This window comes from Aedes aegypti, chromosome 2, assembly GCF_002204515.2.
Source record: "Aedes aegypti strain LVP_AGWG chromosome 2, AaegL5.0 Primary Assembly, whole genome shotgun sequence".
Lineage (NCBI taxonomy): Eukaryota > Metazoa > Arthropoda > Insecta > Diptera > Culicidae > Aedes > Aedes aegypti.
The window spans coordinates 404,353,952-404,379,782 of NC_035108.1; the positions used below are offsets into that span (position 1 = coordinate 404,353,952).

General features: G+C 36.4%; 1 protein-coding gene across 1 annotated transcript in view; it reads left to right on the top strand.

The window, feature by feature from the left end:
* Positions 1-235: 235 nt before the first annotated feature.
* LOC5573255 (alpha-tocopherol transfer protein) overlaps positions 236-25,831 on the top strand; it is a 64,853-nt gene continuing 39,257 nt past the window's right edge. Inside the window, exon 1 of the mRNA XM_001654416.2 lies at positions 236-557. The gene's annotated coding sequence lies outside the window, so the exon portion shown is untranslated. The remainder of the gene's footprint in view (positions 558-25,831) is intronic.

Genomic DNA, 25,831 nt, shown 5'->3' on the forward strand with positions numbered 1-25,831 from the left:
ACTCCTAATCAAAGCATATTCTCATTCTAGACATCTTCGGCAGGCGCGTAAACCCATTCGAATGAATGGTTCTTGGTTCCAGTTCGGCTAGGAAACAAAAAAGAAAAATCCAACGTCGTCAACGAAAGAATCGCGTGTTTGCTGATGCCGGCATTTCGATCGTTTCTCGAATTGCGCCCGCTCGCCATGCCGCGAAGCCGTCAAAACAATAATCTTATAATCGCATCGCGTTTGAGAGGGGCAAAACAGTTGCACTTGGTGCTTCGAACGGTTCAGATCGACTACGACGAACAACTTTGAAAACCGCGCTGATTTGTGTGCGAATTGTGTGTTTGGAAGCGAACAGCACGTTTATTGTGATTTACCACGTTCGTTGTGATTGCAAACGTTGAAATCTCTTCCCCTCTTAGTTAAAGTGTAATCGGTTGACGACCAGGACGAAAACGTTGTTGTTGTGGTGTGTTCTCAAGAGAAGAGCTCCGGATCTACGACTTTAGATTAGTGCAATCAATTTGTGGAAGCTATTTGATCTGTTTGACTGTGTGATCAATCAATATGTAAGTAGTGTGCATTGACTAGAATACGGATTGTAATCAAAGGTTTACCCCGAGTATTAACCCGGACGACAGAAGTGTGAAAGACAGTTCTAATAATTGCCTATTCGTATGGGCGCAGCTAGAAGGGGCACAGAGAAGGCACTGTTTTTCTGGACGAAGAAAAAATAACTGCGATATGAAGAAACTTTAAATCAATTATCAATGAAATAATTGTCTCTATCTTCGATAACGTTTTTTGGTTTCGTTCAAAACTCCAGGCTTCTGATAAGAATCCACATATGCATTTCGCAAAGAATTTGCTTAAAATGTTCCCTGATTTACCCTATTAAGTGTATTTTCCTTCCTTCCTCATTAGTTGCGGTTAAATATCTATTTGTCTGATTGAATGAAAAAACGAATTTAGTACTGTACCATTTAATTCTACTAGATTTTGTAACCTTTGACAGTGTTTATCGAGTCTAGTACACGACATTGAAGACGGTCTTACAGTTGAGGTCGAATTACGCATATCTGTCAAAGGGCACAAAATTTATTATTATCCACATCTCGATGTTCTATATTTCGATATCTCTCCCTATGCCAATGATTTCTGCGGTCCCTTCATTCTGCATACATTTTCAGTCTCCATATCTCAATATCCTCTATATATCGATATCTCCTTATCTCGATATGTTCCTAGTTGATTTTTGTTGCTGATTTTCTCTCCTTATGTCGATATGCCTATTATCAAAGGTTACTAGACCCGATTTCATTGATTCAAAACAGTTCTGGAACACGAAGAGACTATTGTTTATTTATTATTTTCCTGATAAAGGAGCGGTTTTCAATCTAGTGTTCATTAAAAAATGTGTTCTTTGTCTCGATCTCTCCCTATCTCGATGGTCACTTGAATATCGAGATGTGGAGAGTCAACTGTAGTACTAAATTCGGAATGTATAGGTATTCCACTAAACAGTCTCTAAATAAACAGTATTTGTCTCTAAATAAACCCTTTAGAGAACACCAGAGGCGCGTCCACATTCAAAACCATGGGTAGGACAAACGTAAGCAAAATATTCATGTCCAAGGAAGTTCAGAAAATTTTCAAATTTATGGAATCCTTGACATAAAATTTGACGTGACTGTTTTCATATCAGTTATTACTACAGGACTGAGAAAGCTTCAAGATTATTTATATGATCAACTTCATAAGTGATTTAATATATTATAAAAATTTATATCCTTTTCGAACCAGTTTACTTTTGACGGACTTGACAAAAACTAGAACTAACTGCGAGACTCAACAGCTGCTATTGTTCTATAATTTCCCTATGAAAACATAAAAATGCAGTGAATTTGTTTTTTTTTTCTTTGTATTCTTCGCAGAGTTTTGCAATAAAGATTCGAAAGGTTTCTTAACAGAGCTTGCAACTGTTAGCGGATCTCTTGTAAGAGACCTACTAATGCATTTTTGACGGTAGGTCTCTAAAGTCCGAATTTTAATGAAAATGGTAGCTTAAGTCACTTTCTTCCTTATTTTGCTTGCAGTGAATCCTGCTGCTAAATTTAACAGTTCTAGAGAAAAAAAAATCAGAGACTATTACGCATTTATTTCACATTTGTTTTAGATTTTTTTTTCTTTTCTTCGAGAAAGAGCTTCTTAAGAGATCCCTCCTTGCATATTTTAAACGGCTTCTTCAGAGATTCCTCCAGAAATCCCTCTTCAGATTCCCTCACTTATTCTACAAGGAAATCATCCATCGGTGTTTCAAGAGATGCTTAGAGGAATTATTTAATTATTTACTACATGGAATCCTCAATCACTTTGATGCTTCAGTAATTTATGGATTATGGTGAAAGTAATTCTCAGTAATAGCTCCAGATATTTGTCGACTGTCACCTTTATGGATTGTCCTAGGTGTGTCCTTAGGAGAGAGTTTACAAGAGTTTTTCCCAAAAAATTCAGAAAGGTTCATTCCAAAGTTTTGAAGCATTTTTCCTGGCATTTTCGTTTTATTTCCTACAATAACTCATCTACATTCACACAAGAATTGCAGTAGTAATTCAAAGTTTTATCCTACATATCTTCCAAATATTTTTTATGTAAAATCTTACTGAATATTTTGAAAAATTTCTTTATTTAGGATTTCACATCAGATAATACTACTAAATGATTACATTTAATAATTCTACCGCTTTGTCCTATACAATTTTTTTTAGGAAACCCATCCAATAGTTTCCAAAAAAATCATGTAGGATAGCAACTAGCAATTTGCTAAAGAATTCCTCAAAGATTTCCTCGATAGTCTAGAAGTTTTTACACCCAACCTTGTGGGAGTTATTCAAGGGTTACTCTAGAACTCAATCAGGATTCATCAGACATTATTTAGGGTTTTATATTTGAAATTCAACCCAAGTTCTTTGAAAAAATCTATTAATATCTGAAAGAAAAAACATGACACTTTCTTGGAGGCGCCCCTGAAAAAAAGTCGATTTTTTTAAGGTTTTAGAAAATTCTCAAAAGTTTCATTGAAGAATTCCTGAAAGAATCTTAAAGCAATTTTGAACGACAACTTTGTGGAAAATGCCTGGATAAAATACTGTTTAAATTCTTGCAAATGTTCTTAACGAGAATCTTGGAGTTGGATGGTTGAATCATTGAATAAATTCTTGGATTACTTTCTTGAAAAAAAAAAAAATCTGAAGAATCTTTGGAGGAAGTCTTGATGAAACATCTGAGGTAATTACTGTAGCTATCTTTAGTAGATTTCCTCATTTCCTAAACCGAAATTTAAGGATCCTTAGAAATTCCATAAAAATCACGAAATGAACTCTTGGAGAAATCTTCGAGCAAATATTTCTACTTGAATCAATTCCTGGAGCAAATAATGTAGAAATTCATACAGAAATACGAGTAGTTATACTTGTCGTAATTAGGGTTACATATTTCTCAGGAGCACATAAATGTACTGACGAGCCTCCAACCAAACCGTCTCTCAGCTCATCGGAATCCTAGTGTGCTGCGCTTGCTGGAGGCTCACGAAAATTCTAAAAGCGCGCGCTAAGTGATGTGCTCCCGGGGAGACTCGTCTCATGCGCTGTTCGGCGCTACGGCTCACCATCGGTATCCAAGTTGTGAAACAACTGCTTAGTAACGAAAAGCCTCTACAACTACTTTCGCTTCATTATGCAGGTGTCTAGATGGTCTACATGATATGGTTGAAGACTCACGATCCAAGATTTACAATTTCAAACCCCATTGAAAACTTTTGTAATCACTTCAATTATTGCGCTGAATTTTAAACAGCACATGTGACGGAGCGCATGAGACCGCAGTGAGACACATTTCAAGAAAAATGAGGCGCACCAAAAAAGGTCTCACAATGTATAGCGCTCCCGTGCGCTCGCAAGCAATGAGGCTCCTGCACCTAAGGCTACAGCACGTGCACAGTAACTCTACTCGTAATGTCATGAGAAATTCCCGAAAAAGTATGTTTCAAATATTATCAGAGAAATATCTGATAAGAAATAATTTTATCTCCAGGTTCTTGGATTCTTAATAGTCGCTTTCTGATCTCTTTTTGATTTATGTTTGGTCTATTTTTTCAGGAAAGTTGTCTCTAAAGTTTCTAATCTCTATTTCTATTCTTAGTCGTCATTGGAAGATATGATGAATAATGATATCCACTCAATTTGATTTGCGATTCATAGCAATGGTATAAATTGGATATCACCGAATCTAGAAACTTTCGGGCAATAATTGTAACACTACTTTACAATCTAAATTTTATTGGTAAATGGTTCAACGTGCAGGAACTCCATCTAATATTTCGCTGGAATTTCTCCAACAATTCTGCAAGCATTTCTAATGTTTCCGAAAAAAAAATCTCCACAATATTCTCTCTTTTTATGAACCTAGGTAGCCGAAGCGGCTACTCAGCAAGACCAAGCTGAGTTTCGTGGGTTCGAATGCCACCGGTTGAGGATCTATTCGTAAAGGACATTTTCTCGACTTCCTTGGGCATACAGTCTTCGTACCTTTCATGCGATCAGTCTTCAAAGAGCATCCTTCTACTCCCAGATTTAAACAAGCATGCTTTGACAACATCTCAATGCGCGGGATCGTTTTGAATCCCGATTTTTCCAATCTCAGCTTGCGTGATTTATGCTAGGATTCAATCTCATGATTGATTCTCTATCATTATGCTCATAGGCAATCGAATGAAGGGAAAATGCTCTTCGTTGGCATATTTGACGTTTCATAGAGGATTGGGACAAATAAAACCTGGATATCGAACGGGAGATGAAATAGTAGGCAGGGCAATTAAATTCAACAAGTAGAAATAGAGCATTTATAGTATCATACCACTGCAAATTTGCATTACTTGCGTTGATTTCCACTCAAGGAGAAAATTGTTTAGAAAAAGATTTGAACGCCCGAGCTACGTTGAATCCAGACATGTGGAAATTCAATCTCAAACTCCTGATAATACCTGACTCACATTTTCTGTATAGGAGATGGAAGTCCCGTATACATGAGACGTCATTACATTAGGGCAGAACGTTAACTAAAATTGTCGTTGGTTTCCAGATACCATTCACTGAAAGCAGCTTCCTTTCTTTCTTTCTGGCGTTACGTCCCCACTGGGACAGAGCCTGCTTCTCAGCTCCACAGTTATTAACTGAGAGCTTACTATACCAATGACCATTTTTGCATGTGTATATCGTGTGGCAGGTACGAAGATACTTTATGCCCAGGGAAGTCGAGAAAATTTCCAACCCGAAAAGATCCTCGACCGGTGGGATTCGAACCCACGACCCTCAGCTTGCTGAATAGCTGCGCGTTTACCGCTACGTCTATCTAGGCCCAAGCAGCTGTGCATGATAAAATCTTTCAGCCACATTCCAAGTGTGTCCTGTCAGACAAAAGTCAACCGATATGGAATGAAATATCAATGCTTACTCGATTCATTCACCCGGCTAACAATCGATCACGTGGCATGATTCATTGCATGCCTGGATTTGAACGAAATATGCGCGCGGAATAAATCTTGCTCTGGTGGTTTTTGATCTAAGCAGCTCTTGGAGTGGGATTTTTTGAAGACTGCATGCGATAGATACATGCAAAACTGGCTAATTGCCAAAACAAGCTCTCGATTTATAACTGTTGAAGTGCGTTTAAGAACAGATGAGAACAAGGATTTGTCATATTTGGGATGTAACGTCAGAAAGAAGAATAGATGAAAAAAAATCTATTTTTAATGAATCTTGGAAAATCTTATCATTTTCTAAGAATTCATCAAAAATGTCTTGCGGTAATGCAGAGAATTTCTATGAAATGTGCTTCGGGAGTTCTGTAAGAATTGCTCAACAGATCGTCAACAGCTTCTTCCTTAAGAATGACTTGAGAAATCAAGAGCATCATCAGCCATAGCCAGCAGTACTACACTAGTGCTGTGTATAATAAGCGAGCTTTGTTTAAGATACGTATACTCAGTACACGATGCTACCGGTCTTGGGTTAATCCATAAATTGTTCTAACGATTCTTTAAAAATTGCTTGATAGTTCTTCCTGCAATCCAGTCATTCGTCAAGAAATACTTCCATAAATGCTGATGGCAATTTTACTAAGAACATCTACGGCTGGCTGTAAAAATGATGTTACTTCGTGTTGAATCATGGGTAAGACAATCCTTTTACTGTCCTACCCAGATATTTTTGTGCGTAGGACATGTCCTACCTGTCCTACCCACTTCCCGCGCCACTGGAGAACACTCTACGAGATCAAAAATGCGCTATGTAGAAACGGATTGGCATACCATATTGATTGCCCATTGTCAAATAAGCAAACATTAGTTTCAAATATACTTAAACAATATTGGAGTGTTTTGTGTTTTGAGTGTTTTGTCTTCTAACATTTCAAAATAAATTCACGAAAAAAGGATGCGAACTAAAAATGGCAAAACTTGAGATTCAAGGAAAAGCCAATTCTGTTCTAAAACTTTTGCCAAATATTATTGTTTTATAGTTAGTGCAATATTAAACTGCGTCAACAATGAAATATTTTTTGAACAAAAAAGGATAGTGCAGATTATAGGCGAATTTTCAGAATGAACATAATTTGAAACAAATAGTAGCCATCTCTAAAATACATGTTGCCAAAACAACTAAAAGCCGCGATCAAATAATGAAGGGTGCTTATCAGATAATTGATTCGTAAACCAGCATGTATAAAATGTATAACATTATGACAATTATGAGAACCAAAAAATTTCGGGGAAATGAGCCATTCGGGAAAACGGGGTATTCGGAGAAGTACATTTCTGGGAACTAGCGTTCGGGGAAACGACATTCAGGGGAAAGCAGTACAAACTTGTTAGATTAGTGGAAATATTAAGATTATCTGAGAATCTACATTCAACCATTCTTTCACAGATAATTCAAGAAACTCTTGAAAGTTTGCGTACCCCAGAAACATTTTATTGCTTTCTAGTCAAGGCTATATTATGCAAGAAATACAGTATTAACACTGTTTAGATTTATTTGTAGATACATAAAAGATCGTTTGTGGAATTTAATATTGTACAGCCAACTATGATGACATCGCACTATGGTCCAGAAAGCAGTTTTACGCGGAAAGATGCATTTTCAGCTTTAGAATGAAAGATTAGACGAAACGGTCAAAGTTGTTTGTATTAGTAAGGCCTTTTGTTTGGTGTTATTGAAAGTTAGGGTGGTCCAAGTTTTCATATAAATGGTGTAACTTACTTTCTTATTTGTAGAAATTATATAATGCATGCTTCAGCAAAGTTGTAGACCATTCAATTTCATGCAACTTTGCTTAAAAAAGTTTTATTGTATCTCTTAAATTGACCGATTTAGAGCTTTTTTCCTACGGTGACATAGGGTGGTCCGAACAAAATTGGTGTTCTGGCTCTAGCGTTTTCAATTCTAATATCTCATCAAAGTAGTCTATGAAACACTTTTAGACTACTTTGATGAGACTTTGAAAAATGCGTAATTTGGTAAATGAAGAAACTCGACTTTTAGATAGCATCAAATTACGCATTTTTTAAAGCTCTAAAAATGTCATTGGCATAGTAAGCTCTCAGTTAATAACTGTGGAAGTGCACATAAGAACACTAGGTTGAGAAGCAGGCTCTGTCCAAGTGAGGACGTAACACCAGAAAGAAGAACATACAAAAAAACTTTTTTAATCAAAGTTGCATGAAATTGAATGGGCTACAATTTTGCTGAAGCTAGTATAAGATAATGTCCACAAATAATAAAGTTAGTTACCTCAATTATATGAAAACGTGGACCACCCTAATTTTCAATAACACCAAACAAAGGGCCTTACTAATACAAACAACTTTGTAGAAGACCGTTTTCGTCTAATGTTTCATTCTAAAGCTCAAAATGCATCTTTCCGCGTAAAACTGATTCCCGGACCACTGTGCATCGTTGTGGTGCTTCGATGTATTTCAATGAGGTATACGCCATTACATCAGCGAATTTGCTATGGCGTGTATTTTTCGAGCTTACATGGATATTTAGTAACGTATAATAGTATATCATTTACCGTTACAATAATTATTAAATAATTATTCAGCATTCATTATAAAAATATTTAGGATTTATAATTAATTCATTTATTCATGTTGGTTCAATAGGGTCCTAAACTGCTCACAACTGGATTACAGTCACATTCTACAATTTTGACAAATTAGAGTTAATACCATGGAGAGTCATCAAATGACTAATACTTTCGGTCAGCTTACTGAAATCTGTGAGATTGTTCTAGAAAATTCGAAATAAGTATCAATTTGTTTTATCACATTGGTAATTGTAATCGCATAACAGTCACATTGAGATCATAAATGAGCCTCGTAATGTAATAACAATGAAATTTCTATCAGAATTATTTTCTGATTTTTCACTTAGTATGCGATATGAGTTCTACAAAATATCAGCCTCAAATAACCACTTTTGAGTTCCTGGTAATTTTTAGAAATTTTAGTTGCCTCCCATACTGCCATAAAATGCACACTTGGTATTCCATTTACACAATGCCTACTCTTATCGAATGTTACAAATATGCAGTTATGGGCAGTAAAGCCCCATATAATTTTCAGTACTAAACGCTTAAATTTAGGTTAGAAACAGATGTTGACTCAATTTTTTAAATGTTTTTCGTTAAGTCTAAAACTCATTTTCCCGTTTTTTTTAATTTTGTCACACCCCTTGGTTTAAACTCACGTTTGGTGTGTATTTTGTTTTTCGTGTTCTTCAAGAAATATCATATACACTGAACTGAATTTTATTGTAGAAATTACTGAATCCATGGTAAAATTAAGAACTGCACCAACGATTTTCAACCGACTACATTAATCTGTTAACTCTACCGAAACATAGTCAACATCACTGCACAAGAAAATATATTCTGTTACTTTAACCAGAGTTGTAGTATATATGACTAGAAACATTCTAGATTTAACAAGTTCGGTATTATACTTTCGACCACACTGTGTTGTACGTTGGGTGTCATGGATAGAAATACAATGCTTTGTAGTGGATGCTACTATAGACATAGTCACATTCACTGCACTGCTCAGTAATTTTTACCAGATTATAGTAAACTTAACAGATTTTTGTAGTCGGTTGAAAATCGTTGGTGCAGTTCTCAATTCTACCATGGATTCGGTAGATTATACAACAAAATTTGTTTGCGTGTAGGAACAACCCCACACGGAGCCACAACTCAACCCAACTTTGACTTCTATTGACGCAATTCGGCTTTTCCGTGCGATAACCCAAATTTGGGCATATACACTGAAATGAATTTTATTGTAGAAACTACTGAATCCGTGGTAGAATTAAGAACTGCACAAACGATTTTCAACCGACTACATTAATCTGTTAACTCTACCAAAACATAGTCAACCAAAAAAATTTCTTCTGTTTATTTAACCAGAGTTGTAGTATTTATGACTAGAAACATTCTAGATTTGAAAAGTTTAGCATCATTCTTTTGACCACACTGTGTTGTATGGTGGGTGTCATGGATTGAAATACAATGCTTTGTAGTAGATGCTACTATGGACATAGTCAAGTTTACTGCACTGATCACTGAGCCAGATTATAGTAAACTTAACAAATTTTTGTAGTCGGTTGAAAATTGTTGGCGCATTTCTTAATTCTACCATGGATTTGGTAGATTATACAAGAAAATTTGTTTGCGTGTAGCTATCATTAGGTAGTTTTCGTTTGACATCAGCGAAAAAACAACCCAGTGTAAAAATAAATCTACCCATCGTTAGCTTTCGAAGTCTCTGTAATGTGTTAAAACAACTTAAAGTTGGGTGAACTCGAAAGAACCCAAATTTGGCTTAATCCATTGAACTTCGACGATGGGTCCGTGCGTCTCTCTTTGTTTTTGACAACATTTCTGTTGCGAGAGAGGCAAAACAACCAAACCGTGGGTAAAAACTAAATGCAGTTTACCCAAATTTGAGTTGAAAGAACTTATTTTTTGAGTAGTCTGATTTCTCCGTGCAGTGTTAAAAATATGAACCCATGTGGCGGTTTTTGTCGATTAAGTTAACGTCAGTATTGTTATTGCTTCACTGGAACAACATTTTCACTTACATGTCGAACACTATGTTCATTCTGTCTCATATAACACCTCTATTATAATTCCAAACATCACGAATAAATCGTATTCAAATGAATATTTTCGTAAATAAATTTACCGTCTTTGAACTACAGAATCATTATTAATTCCAATGTAAAAAATAGCTTAAAAGATTTCAAAATTGAATTGCAATTGATTGCCTTTTCCTGGCAGTTTGAAGACACATTTCAACCAAATTTTCATATAAAAAACGAGTATTCGGAATATGAGTCTGTTTGGAATTTGAGACAAAACGATAGGGGGAGATCCCCCAGTGCCGGACAGCACCCAATACCGGACAAAGTCGAAAAATTGAGAAATCATGATCCAATCAAGATGGTGTATCAGAAGAAAAGGAAGCTATTATGGAGAGTAATGTTTGCGTACAATAACACATCCTTGAAAAATGCATGACTTTTCAAAAATGTTTAGATGTTTGAAAACTGTTAAAAAATTGACGCCCTAAATTTGAACCCAATTAGTAATTATTTTGAATATGGCAAAATAATTTAGATCACGCAAGCATGATCAGATATAATAATAATTTGAGAGTATGAATGTATTTTGTACCATATTTAAACAAAATATGGTCAAACTTCAATTTTGGTCTAGCACCTCCTGTCCCCCAGTTTCGGACAACTTAATTTGTTACATGATATCTTTGTAGTTTTGGCACCAGTGTCTCAAAATACATTAATTTTTCATGGATTTCATGGATTATGGTATCAAAGATGCAATAAAAATAAGAAGAATGAAAATTCAGAACAACGCGTAAAATGTGTTGTTTCTCATCATATATTAAAGAGGTTTTTTGATCACCAACTTGCAGACTTAGTAAAGCTCAAATTACTCTTGCGAATGTTGCAAATGCATTGAATTGACAATAAAATACTATGCCTGAAGTAAAAACATTCAATGATATACAAATTTTCAGAATTCGAGGCATTTCCAGATCGTGTCCGGTATGGGGAGCTACCTTTTATGATGGGTCAATTTAATACTAAAATACTTCATAAAAATACAATGTCAAAATTCATATTAATGTTTTCAAATTTATTTTTGTATGCTACAAAAATCATTATATTTATCATAAGACCACATAAATTCAATAGTTTCTGAATAATGATTTTAGCGGCTTAGGTGTCCGGTACTGGGGGATCTCCCCCTACTCAAAATAGATTTATGTGTGAGATGATGACACGAAAACGTGTTCAGTAATCTTATTGAAAGAATGCGGAGGGTGTCAAAAAAAGTTGTGTGAAATATCTTCAAAGGTCGTTCGCCCGACCCGTCCCCTAGCGGAAATTCTGGCTACGCTTATGCATATTCCTGGGATATTGAGTGTTCTATGCAAATATTTAGTTGAGGTACTCACCAGCCATTAGCATGAAGATGAGGCATTATTCACTGTCAATATTTTCCTTACAGTGCACAAATGTTGCCATTTTTAGTATCTTGAACAGCACTGCTCAGAGGAGAATGTGTAATGAAGAGTTGTTTGAAATCTTGAGGACTTTGCAAGATCACGTTGCGCGATGACGCGATAATTATCCGTACCAGGCATAAATAAGTGATGTATCGAAATCAAGTTTAGAATCTTGCCAATCAGTTTGTTTACGAAGTGCATTATCTTCAATTTCATCGTCAGAGTTTACCCGATGGATAAAGAAAGCATCATGATTCAATGAGTCATCGTTCTTTGTTCGACCAGCTGTTTTTCGGTTGAGACAGGGTTGTTGACTATGGTGCACACATTTGGCGCAAATTAACTGCATACATTATCGACAGTCACGGGTAAACCAGTTTATCTGTATTACCGAAAAATGGAAGGAAAAGATCAGAGCACGATTTGACGCACTCACTCAGAATTCGGGTGGTATTGATTTTTTAGTTATGTTTGCTGTTTTTGAACCGGTTTTCTCCGATGGATATGTTTTTTGCTGATATTTTTGCTCACGAACAAGCGCTGCGGGAGAGCTTTAAGCATGATAGTAAACCAGCATACTTATAGTTTATTTTTGAATGTGCCTCAGTAGAACTCTGTGGGTCGTTAGTGTCATGGTAGCGAAAAAAAAGGTGGTCTTGAAATACTTTTATGATCTATCAGTTTCTGCTCAAGTTCATGAGCTCAATAATAATATTATTGAGTTAGGTATCCCAAAATGTTTGTCATTATACCAAATGAAATGGAATGATTATTGTGGGATTGGATGAGCATGAGCATGAACACGTCTGTTCATTGACGGATAATTCTCACAAAAAAATCATCAGAAAATGCACCTACTTCTAGTAAAATGTCATGGTAATGATTTTTTAATTGATCAATTGAATCAAATGATTGATGCAATGTTCAAAACCACCACAATGGCTGAAGTTTGTGTAAAATTTACTAACAAAATTGTTCTCGGATAACGTGTTTCTAATGGATCCAATGTTTTTTTTTTAATTTTTCAGATTAGAATGCTTGTTTTTTGAATGAACAATAGAACGAGCTCTGTTAGAAAATTAAACAGCTAATAACATACATGAAGCAGTTATTATAGAACATATTTAAAAGCTGGATCAAAATTCAAAAGAGATCCGATCTTTTTTGTTTTTCGTAACGATCGACTTGATGGGGCATGTGGAAGATTTGCAATCATCATTCATAAGCGTATAAAACATCAACTTTTATCGTCATTTCAACGGCAGAATTTTTTTGAAGAATGCTCTATTTTCTATTTAGATATTTCTCAATTCAATTTTCAATACCCTGATTTTTCCTTTTCCAGAAACTCTATTATTATAGTTAAATTTCTTGAGGGTAGAGAATCAAGTGGTTGTTCACGGTGAATTCGCAAATGATCACCGTTACATTATGGTCCCCCATCAAGTGACATTATACGCTGATACCATTGCACAATTTTCACACAATCAGTTCCACTTCTCATTTCACGTACAGTCGTACACAATGTATTAGTACATTTTACGGTAAACCCACTGCTCGCTACGGCTACAGGTTGGTCACACACTTTGTCGCCATCGTATGTGAGCTGCATTTTTCTACAATTGATTTGGATCATTTCTGTCTTTTTTAACGATCGCTTTCCATTGCCACCAACTCTTTAACGTTCATAGTCCATATGACGTTGGAGGTGACAATGTTACGATGCAAGGGAAATGCATAGGCTGCAATTATGGTGCATTGCAATTGATTGCATGCTCACAAATGACGCCACGTTACCAAGGGAGCATTACCAAATTGTGTATCGCCTTCGAGAAATTTATTTTATTTTAAATGGGTTCGAATAGGGAATTGAAATTATTCCCACTCCTTGCACGTAGATACCCTACTCTAAACTATTACAAGTGCAAACGAATCCATAGTAGGGTATCTCGCCATTTTTTTATCTACGATCTTATTTCTCGCCAAATGTTGAACAGTGCATGATTTTCTCATAGACAAACATACGTAACACTCGAATTATTTTCATAGTACGGCAAATGGCGCTCTAATCTAATATCTGTTAGTTGGCCAACTGCTCACTCGTGCATGCATTTTGATCATTTTTGGCGCTTACGTCGAATATGCGAATATTGGCAGTACCGTCGCCTAGTTTTAGGTTGGCCACACCCAGAGTTCCTAGCATTGAGCGTTAATATTCTCGATAATGTTTCAACATGTTAATTGTTCTAGCTGATATATCTGTAAGTTAGAGATTTTCTCATGCAGTATTCAACAATTAGCGAAATATTAGATCGATCAACATCTGGATACTTACCCTAACAAACGCTGAATGTCAGGGTTTGCACCAAGCCCGCCTATCGTTAGACCGGTTGAGCAGTCAAACCTGTTGCCCGGTTAACATATTACAGCGCTGGCACTACAATTGTGGCCTTCGTTAGGGAAGCCTCTGATTGATTTTATAGTTTGTTTTTGAATGAATGCAATCCGCTATGGATTGACGGAAGCATCATCAATCCGGTTTGATAACTGTGCAAGATGATTTTCGGCGTTGTTAGCATGCGGAAATGCGGAAAGATGTGATGATAAATTTATTGCGAAGGATGTATGATAATTAGGTTGAAAATGGCTTGGCGCTTTATTTGCCTGTTACCCTCTCAAAGAGAAAGAATAAACCATAAGGAAGGCATAACGAAAAGCATCATAACTACGGTTTTTGAATAGAAATTTGATTTGTAGTGTTGTAAAAGGAATAAAATTTGGATTCTTAGCGAGTCTTACCAGTTTCTAGCCTGTGATTGATGTTTTTAAAACAATAACTAAGTTGTACATATTTAGCGTACAATCAATTTGTAGAGAGGCTTCTCGAGCGAAAATAAATGAAGTACTCCGATTGAATTTTAAGCTGATACCCAAGAATCCGATTTTTTTTAAATTAAATTTGAGTATAGGAAATGAAGATGAAGTTGTAGCGAATGATTGGTTTTGAAAATAAATACTGTTTTATTTTAACAAAACAGAAAAGTGTTATTATTTTTAGATGATAAAAACTGTCGAACCTCATAGTTTGTAAATAAACAATAAGATTAATTTATGTGAAAATATTTCAAATTCTATCAATTCTTCAATTTAAAATGAGAAAAATTTCTTCAAGCTTCATCAAATTAGTTGAAACGTGATAACATAGAAATATTTTTTAATACCTAATGATAGCTTGTGGCAAGTCATATAGTGTCATATTTTACATGTTAACAAATTCGCCATCCATAAACTTCACTGTAATTCGAAAATAAAGACTCACATAAACTACAGAGATAGTCTTCCGATTAGAAAGATTCCCTGAAGTTAGATTATGAAGCAAAGAAAGGTGTCGATTTTACCCCAAATGAAAGTGTCGATCTTACCCCGAGTGTACATTTATTTTTCAATAGCGTTTTCAGCTGTCGAAAAACCAAAAAATAATTTCTCCTTCATGTTGTAGGGGAAGACGGGGTAAGAGCGCCCGCCGGGGTAAGACGGACCACCTTCAGTTTGGCATGAAAACGGCGATTTTCTTGAAACTTCACCAAGCACTTTGCATAAACACAAGATTTTTGACATTTCAAAGCATTCAGGCTGATACCAACATTATTTTTTTCATAACAAATGTCAAAAACAAAGTTTTTGCTTGTAGATACTGAATTTGATCTAATTTAAACAGATGCTCACTTAAAGGTTTCGGAAGGGATTTTTTTGTCAAAACACAACAAATTACCCATCCATGCTTTAACATAAATGTGAAATATGCTTCAGTGGAGTGAAATATGAATTGTAAATTTTTAGCTTTGAAATAAGGCTCTACTTGTGAAAATTGCGCAAGCGGGGTAAAACCGACCACTGTTGATGGGGTAAGACCGCCACCCCTAATTTATACCAAATATAATGTCTAAACCATTTTAAAAGTTGTAACTACGTTGTACATTACAATTCAAGTTAAATAAAATACATTTTGTTAAAAATACAAACTAATTCGCATATTTTTCAAAAATATGGGTGTCTTAAGGTAATGATAAGTATATATCTAAGTTTTTTGAATTAATTAACTTTAAAAATGATTCAATATTCACTTTAATCAATGTAGAATTCATAAAACAATATACTTTTTGAAACAACAGGGAACTGATATAATTTTTCGCAAAATTGTGAACGAAAATCGCGGTGGTCGTTTTTACCCCGTGGGTGGGCGGTTTTACCCCGTCGTTAAAAATAATCGTGATAAGAAATCACTTTTTCAAGCTTCAAGAAATAAATAAATTTTTACAAATACAAAATCTGTGATATTTTCGGTCGGTCCGGTCGGTTTTACCCCGAATGTCGGTTTTACCCCGAATTCCCCTAATGGTTTCAATTGTGTCATGAGCATACAATAGTGTATTGTGTGTTCGAGTTAATAGATAGGAGTTAAGAGATAGCTAATAATGTGCTGCCCATAACTGCATATTTGTCACAATCGACATTTTTGACAATTTCTAGTTAGTACCGGAGAGAGTCATCAAATGACAATCTGTGAGATTGTTCTAGAAAATTTGAAAAAAATACCAAGTTGTTTTGTTACACTGGCAATTGTAACCGCATAACAGTCACATTGAGATTATACATGAGCCTCGTAATGCAATAGCAAAGAAATTTCTATCAAAAATATTTTCTGACTATTCACCCAATATGCGATATGAGTTGTACAAAATTTCAGCCTCAAATAAGCACTTTTGAATTCTTAGTGATTTTTTGAAATTTTAGTTCCCTCCCATACTACAATAAAATGCAAACTTGGCATTCCATTTACTCAATGCCTACTTTTGTCGAATGTTACAAATATGCAGTGCTCTTCAAAGAATATAAGATTACGATTCTAATGACACATTGTTTTAAAATTTTGGTCGATCCAATGCTGAGGAATTTAACTATGTTTTTTGAGTGCATTTTTTTTAAAATGTCACAACCTTAAGTTAAAATTTAGTATACAAAATTCAAAAAATATTTCTGGAAAAATACATACGAAGTAAGAATAACTCTTTGCCTTTCGAATGCGGCTTAGAGAGAGTTCTGTTTGATCTTTCGACCTTGACACTTGCTTTTCCCGGGGCGAGTGACAAGGGCGGGATCAAACATGTCGCGCGTCGGTCTCGTAAGTGAAAAAGTGGCGTGATCGGTGAGTTCGGTTGAAGAAAGTGAAAAAGTTCCGCGATCGGTTAGTTCTGTTTGATCTTTCGACCTTGACACTTGCTTTTCCCGGGGCGAGTGACAAGGGCGGGATCAAACATGTCGCGCGTCGGTCTCGTAAGTGAAAAAGTGGCGTGATCGGTGAGTTCGGTTGAAGAAAGTGAAAAAGTTCCGCGATCGGTTAGTTCTGTTTGATCTTTCGACCTTGACACTTGCTTTTGCCGGGGCAAGCGACGAGGGCAGGATCAAACATGTCGCGCGTCGGTCTCGTAAGTGAAAAAGTGGTGTGATCGGTGAGTTCGGTTGAAGAAAGTGAAAAAGTGCCGCGATCGGTTAGTTCTGTTTAATCCTTCGACCTTGACGCTTGCTCCTGGGCAGTGCGTCAAGAAAGCCTGAACAGTTTTTTTTTATTCATTTTGGGTCGCGCGCTTATTTTATTTTTTTTTTCCTGAGTGCTTTTTTATAGCCGAGCAAACGAGTGAAGCCGAAAGTGGATTGTGGCTGCTCAGTCAAGGATAACGGATCAATTGGTGAGCTCGTTTCATGTTACTATTTCTAATCTATAAAATATGTATGACTGCACATTCAATCGTTACAATGGTGGGATGTAAATGTGATTTTTCAACAAACTATGGATGGTTCGTTACTGTGAGTGTCGACACAAACTCTGATTCATGATTTATTTATGTTTAACATTTTTTTCAGAACACCTCTTATATACCTTTATTTTTGTAATTAAAAAAACTTTAAATGGTTCGACACTACAAGTGTAGACTTGCGAAAGGTTCACTTTATTCAACAAACTTTGGATGGTTCGCCACTGTAAGTGTCGGCATAAGAATAAGAGTGTTCTATGATGTCCCAACCAATCGAGTTTTTTGTTTCTTTTCAAATGAGTAAAATATAATAACACACACGGATAAAAATCTGATCCCCACACCATGATTTACAAATCATGAAATTCATAAATTGGTTAGGTCATGATATCAGGATCACAAATCATGGTTCCTGGAGTCATAATCATGATTCCTCATAAGCGTAACATCCAGTGTGAAAACACTAAGCGGCGCACTTTGCTTCATCACATTCGTATCGATCACTCACAATTCAAGTTGACGAAGCGGTTGCGTGGTAGAGTACGTGGCTTACAATCGGAAGGTTCTTGGATCGAATCTCAATGTATGCTATTTTTAACTTTTTTTTTATTTTGTCGATCATAAACGGATGCGCGACTCAGCATTTTTGGAATTTGAATCATGATTCCGAGCAATCAGCTACAAAAAACATAACGCGTGTGTTGCGTTACGGCAATCTGACTCATGATATCATGAGTCCAAATCATGGTGTATTTTCATAAGACGAAAACACGCTGGAATCATGATATCATGAGTCATAATCCTGTTTTTGGATTCTGATTTCTACCCGTGCATGCTTTCGTCCTGACAGCTGTAGGAATGTTACATTTAGGTATTTGTTCAACAAACTTTGAATGGTTCGTCACCTCAAGTGTCGGCATAATTTTCCTCTACATAGAAATTGTTCATATCAAATGAAAATATTATATTTACGTATAAGCATGTATATATCTCACAAATCATTGTTTATCATGGTCTAATCGCTTATCAAAGTGAATCCTATGACCCAACGATCCTCCCCATTAACAAACATCCCTCCCAGTAACCTTTGTGGAGATGCAGAGGCAAACACGGTCTCCAAAAAGCAAAGGTTACACACTAACATTCCTTCCCCCAATCCCACCTGACTGCAAGGACGTGGCCGGCGCCGTTATTGACCCTGTATAAATAGAGGAACTGAATTATGCACACTGAAGAAGATTATGGCCAATCCCAGCCGAACTTCTAGTTGATTCTTTGTGCATTTTCACAGACTTCGGTCAATCACGGAATAGCAACCATTGATATGTGTAGTCAGTCTAAGCTAAGCTAAGCTAAGCCTTTCGAATGCGGCTTAGAGAATTTCAATTGGACGTGTAATCACAGACATATGGACTGAACACTTTTGTATGTTTTTTAGGTGGTGAACCCAAACTTTTGCACGGGAGTGTATCTAGGGCGTTCAACATGAGTAACACGTGTTACAATTAAGGCATATTAGCTGGACATATGATTAGATCTGGTCATATAACTATAATCTGCCTCAGTTATAACATGTGTGCGAGTTAGTACCCAACATTTATGATATTTGCTAGAGAAAAGCGCTGCTGGAACAATGTTAATTACTAGTTGACGAATCTACATCTGTTATCCGACTACCGTAACTTCAAACACTTTACTTTGCAGACCTTCTGTTCCGTGGTAAACAAACTGGAAACTCAATTCTGGATTGATTGCAACCAACGTTCATGGATACTCTCCGTCCATAGAAACCGCAAGTGAAGAGGATGGTGCCGTCAATTATACAGTGTGGAAGCTTTTGGCAAACTTTATCCTCTGCAGTCAGTGAAGACTACAGGAAAGTGAAATGCTGTTCTGACAAAAGTAAAGAAAAAAATCACCGTTGAACAGGATTTGAGTCATTCAATTGCGATTTGGTTTAGTGTTGAAACTGTTTGCCTATCATACCTGCATCGCTTTCACGCAACTGTATTGTGGAAGAGTAAAGATGCGGGAAGGCTATCAACGTGTCGTTCTCACTCGCTCGCATTCGCTCTGCCCGCGTGTGTAGTAACATGCGATGGATGGATGTGGGTTATGAAAGGGGTCTGCATGATCTGTGGGGATTTGAATTCGAAACTTGTAACCACTTGAGTTATTGGGTCACCAAGTGGCTCAGTAGCTTAGTTGGTAAAGCGCTCGTCTAGCATACAAGAGTCCTAGGTTCAAATCCCAGCCGAGCACGTGGATTTTTTTTCATAATTTCACCCATAATTTGTCCATCATTACCACGTGTAATGAGTTAATTAATCTCGTAAAAGTTCTGAATAACTAAAATAACATGTTTATGACGAAACAGTTTAGGCAATTCAGAATAAACTAAAAGGCGCCTCTGGTCGCGCCGACTACGCTCAAAACCACGAGAAGGACATAAGATACAAATTTTCTCCCGTTGCCTTGAACCTCCGTGCCTGTGCTCTGTGAATTTAGGCACAGTTTCACAACGGTCAGAGTCGATGTTAGCGCCACAATAGGGCCTGACGTCGGTAATGTCGGAGAAATGCCGTCCATCAATCAGAACGTGATCGATTTGTGATTCTGTCTGCTGTGGGAATCTCCAGGTATATCGGTACGGAAGGCTATGTTGGAAATAGGCGTTACGAATGGCCATATTCTTGGAGACAGCGAAATCAATCAGTCGTAGGCCGTTCCCGTTCGTCAGTCAGTGGGCGCTGAACTTTCTAATCGTCGGTCTGAACTCATCCTCCTGGCCAACCTGAGCGTTTAAATCTCCCATGATGACCTTGACGTCATGGCTTGGGCAGCGATCGTATTCACGTTCAATCTGCGCGTAAAATGTATTTTTATCATCATCAGTGCTACGGAGGGCCATTGTGCACAGTCCTTCTCTTGCACTCGGACGATGATCAGCCGCTCCTAACATGGGGTACAGAAACTCCTTCGCAGTCAGCATACGACCAAAGTTGCCAACGGATCCAACCCCGATCATCCTTAAGGTTGCTCGTATTCCGTACCACGAGTAGGTAGGGGTAGGAGCTGCTGGGAAGAAATTAAGAACCACACAAAGAGGTGTTTTTTACTCCTGCAGGTATGTGAAGTATCAATGGTACGCCATGCCCAGCATTTACAAACCAATTATCCGTGCCTATGGGGCAGGTTTATCATCAATTGAAAGCTGTTTTGATGCCTTTTCATGTAGTAATAAACACATTTGCATCTTTTTGCCCGTTTAACATATAAACACATTGAAACTTTGTTGAAAATGTGGAAAACAATATTTAACTCATTCTGTGGTGAACCTACAGCCATGGAGTATTCGACAAAGATGCACAGTTTAAAATTACAACCAACTTTGTAGAACATTGTATTGTCCTAATTCTTAAAATGTATACATGCCTCGTTGACAAAGTGATTATTTGAGTCCATATCTAAACAAATCGTTCTATCTCGTTTTAAGCAATAGATAGAAGATTCATGTCTCTAGCAAAATTGTTGGTTATAACAAATGCTACAATTTTGCTGAACACACGTGCTTTCTATCTCGGCAATGAGAAAAATATTTTTTTCTCTCTACACTTCAGGAGAATTGAGCACCAAATCAATCAAATCAAAAGATGACACATGTTATAACGACCATAACAACTGATCAGCAGGATATAGTAATTTTACATGGGAATCTAAGGCGTGAGAATTTTCTCTTGCAGTGCTTAACGATTAAGATTTGAGTGTAACACTGCCTAAAGGTATTACGCGTTGCAAGACAAATTTTGATTCCTGGAAAATCCAGAACGATTCATCTGAAAATTTTCCACCAAAATCATCGTAGTGATCCCTGATTTTGCTGCCACTTTGGACTTTGAGCAGTTTCTGTCACATGCTCCGAAATGAATGCTACAAATATCTCTGATAAGAGATTTGGATAAAAACCGTTGAATCCAATTCAAATTTACCAGATGACCTGAGACCAGATAAGTAAATCAATGTCTGGATCGAAAGTGACTCAATAACCAATTCATACAAAATAGAATATTTATGTATGCTGCTTGCATTTCATACCCTTTCCTTGAGAAGTACTACTCAGAACACGCATTCATAAATTGATTATCGTTGTAAGGTAGGAGCCAGTATCCTTATAATGGAGGGGAATCTAGGATTCGGTTTCAATGGCCTTGAAATGGCAATCAGGAGTTTACAAGAGAAATCTTCCGTGACTCACCGATCATTATGTTTACTTGCTGAAAATAAAACTGCACTGCTTACTGAGGTTCATTTGCTCTATGCGGGGATTGCTCGCTGCGCGTTATTTCCGCGATAGAATCCAAATTTTTAAATTTCCCCGCAATATCTGTGCGAGGTTAGATTGCTTCCCGCGGGATCGAGTTGTGCTGCGCCTCACAACACGTCCTGTGTGTCCGATGGTCCGAAGAAGAAAGAGGAAAAGTCATGGCCAACAATGTGCGGGTCGGCTGACGGCTCTGTGACATAAGTGTTGCCCGATTAGTTGGCGCGTGTTCTTTGCTGTCAGTTACCAACACGCTCGTTCAAATCTACTCAAAAGAGAGTAACTTTGACTCACTTTTGAAGTTTTAAGTTAGCTGTCAAAAGTGAGTAACCTCATTTTATCAAAGTGAGTAACTTTTTACTCAACCATGAAAGAAAACGACCTTACTCACTTTTGAGTAAACACAAACATATTTGACTCACTTTGTAAACGTCAAAGACTTGTGAAAATTTCGCGCGCTTGAACTGACAAATTCTCCGTTGTGGTGAAAGTTTTTCCGTCGACGTGATGTCGGACTGTTTTCAAAAACAGTCGAGACAAAAGCCGGCAGAGCAATGACAGTTAGTTTGCTTGAAACTTCGCTTCGGAAGTCCAACCGGCGAATTCCAGATTAGTGCTGCGAAGTCAATTATCCTGATATCAAGTGAAGCCTGCTACATGTAGGTACGATAGGCAAACAGTTTCAACACTAAATAAATCGCACTCGCTCGCTCCGCGTGTGTAGGAACATGAGATGGATAGATATTGGTTATGAAAGGGGTCCACGTGGTCTGTAGGGATTTGAATTCTAAACTTGTAACCAACTCAGTTATTGGGTCACCAAGTGGCTCGGTAGCTTAGTTGGTAAAGCGCTCGTCTAGCATACAAGAGTCCTGGGTTCAAATCCCAGCCGACCACGTGGATTTTTTTTTTTTCATAATTTCACCCATAATTTGTCCATCTTTACCTCGCGTAATGAGTTAATTAATTTAGTTTGGATTAATTTGTTCTACTTTTTGACTCATTCAGATTTGATCTAGATAAGTGAAAACTGATCTAGATCTGTTTTATCTTTTGATAGGAGCGTTCTAGAAAAAAAACTTTCTTCTGCAAAGTCGTTCATTGAGGCATTTTTGACATTTCTTCCGAAGACACTTTCACTCTATACATGTATGTAACTGACGAGGGTATATGTATGACACTTTAGTAAAAACAGTCAAAATATCGATTTTGACTATTTTTTATATAAAAAATGGATACAAATGTTTTGTCATTCTGTTTTCAAAGCTTAACAATAAAAAAAGTAATTTATCAACATTTACTAGCAAAATTTTCTTATTTCAAATTCTCCGTTGTGGTGAAAGTTTTTCCGTCGACGTGATGTCGGACTGTTTTCAAAAACAGTCGAGACAAAAGCCGGCAGAGCAATGACAGTTAGTTTGCTTGAAACTTCGCTTCGGAAGTCCAACCGGCGAATTCCAGATTAGTGCTGCGAAGTCAATTATCCTGATATCAAGTGAAGCCTGCTACATGTAGGTACGATAGGCAAACAGTTTCAACACTAAATAAATCGCACTCGCTCGCTCCGCGTGTGTAGGAACATGAGATGGATAGATATTGGTTATGAAAGGGGTCCACGTGGTCTGTAGGGATTTGAATTCTAAACTTGTAACCAACTCAGTTATTGGGTCACCAAGTGGCTCGGTAGCTTAGTTGGTAAAGCGCTCGTCTAGCATACAAGAGTCCTGGGTTCAAATCCCAGCCGACCACGTGGATTTTTTTTTTTCATAATTTCACCCATAATTTGTCCATCTTTACCTCGCGTAATGAGTTAATTAATTTAGTTTGGATTAATTTGTTCTACTTTTTGACTCATTCAGATTTGATCTAGATAAGTGAAAACTGATCTAGATCTGTTTTATCTTTTGATAGGAGCGTTCTAGAAAAAAAACTTTCTTCTGCAAAGTCGTTCATTGAGGCATTTTTGACATTTCTTCCGAAGACACTTTCACTCTATACATGTATGTAACTGACGAGGGTATATGTATGACACTTTAGTAAAAACAGTCAAAATATCGATTTTGACTATTTTTTATATAAAAAATGGATACAAATGTTTTGTCATTCTGTTTTCAAAGCTTAACAATAAAAAAAGTAATTTATCAACATTTACTAGCAAAATTTTCTTATTTCATGATACTTTTAGTAAAAACAGTCCACAAATATTGTTTTACATAATCATGGATTACTCATGAACCGGTAGATGACGGCAGCTAATTTTTTGTCCACGACTAATCAATAACATAAGTTTCATTGTCGTGAAGAAAACAAAGTGGGGGTCAAGTGGGGCTTTTTTTCTTTAATAATTTTAGGCTAGAAAAAAAAAAACAGTTAAGTATGTGATTTAAAATGGGATACATTTCATTTAATCCGCTTTCATAACTAAAGAGAAATAAGATTTAGACTACATAAAAAAACTATATAAAATTCTAAAAATTCAGACGTGTTTCATTTATTTGCACCGTATGATATGGTTTTTATTAAACACATTACTATTACTGGGATAAATTATCTTGAATTCTTTTTGAATGTTTATTAGAACTCCAGTGTAGAGATGACTTCTTCAAAACAATTTGTCAACATGCAATATGCTATTTTCGAAACAATTTGAAAAATACAAATTCATGAAAAGTTCATCACATATAAGATTTTTTCAATACATTTTAATCAAATTTTCAAACCTCTACAACAAAAAGCCCCACGTGGCCCCACTTTTCTTTCTTCGCGACAATGAAACTAATGTTCTTGGCTGGTCGTATGCACAAAAGTAGCTGGCGCCATTCACCGCTCCATGAGTTATCCTGGATTTTGCAAAACACTATTTTTAGACTGTTTTTTACCAAAAGTATAATTAAATCTGAAGGTTTTGCAAGTAAATGGTGTAAATTTACTCCGTTATTGTTAAATATATAAGACTCGATGACAAATTATTTTTTAACAATTTTTTTTTACGAAAAAATGGTCAAAATCGGTTTTTTGACTGTTTTTTACTAAATTGTCATATATCGCCATCCACGTCAGAGTTGTTGTGCCTTCGGAAGAAATGCCTCAATGAACGACTTTGCAGAAGAAAGTTTTTCTAGATCAGTTTTCACTTATCTAGATCAAATCTGAATGAGTCAAAATGTAGTACAAGTTATTCCAAAATACTTTGTGGAAGACACCAAACTAATAAAAACGAACTAAGTTATCAAATGCTTATTATCCGATAACTCAACTTGTTATCATTTTGTTACTCAACTTTACTTGGGCAGTTTCTAAGAACCTAAAGGACAGCTTGCAGTGGTGAGGCTTGGTGAAATCCTTATTTATTTTTGAGAAATTTCTTCGCGAACTCCGATGAAACTGTTGAGATATTTGGAAAAAAATTTCAAATGATTTGGGATAGATCTCAATTAAGTTTTAATTGCACATTTGGGGATATCTTTGATCAATAGCTAGTTTCGCATCACTCTGATTTTTCGTTAGAATTTGGCAAGTTTCGTTACAAGATCTTGACTGATTTCTTACATGATCTGTGGTGGATTACATATGTTACTTCTAATACCTTTTGAACTATAATGGGATCTCTGAAAGACTTCCATTAGTACTTATTAAAAAATCGTTCAAAGGTGTCCACGGGATGTTTGTACCACTTTGAAAAAGATCGCAGATTATTAAAGGTTGAGAGTCACTGTTCTAAAACATGTTTCCAAACATATGGTGAAATTAATTTCATAAAAAAGCATCTGCAAGTTATTCCAAAACCAAAAATTGAAGAAAGTGCTATTTTTAAAATAGCTATTTTTAATAAGTTACTCCATAGAAACACGCTTATGCCAATAACTTCGGCTTAACAGGATAAATGTGTTGAACATTGAAAGTTATTCTTAAGATTCATTTGAGAGCAAAAAAAAATAGCGTTACTGTTTTAGTTGTTTGTAGCAGGGCTTCAAAAATGGATCAAAATGGTTTGACTCTTGCAGACCAGCACTTTTCTGTTCAAACAATATGTTTTCTGGAAGTTCCTGTTAAAATTTCGTT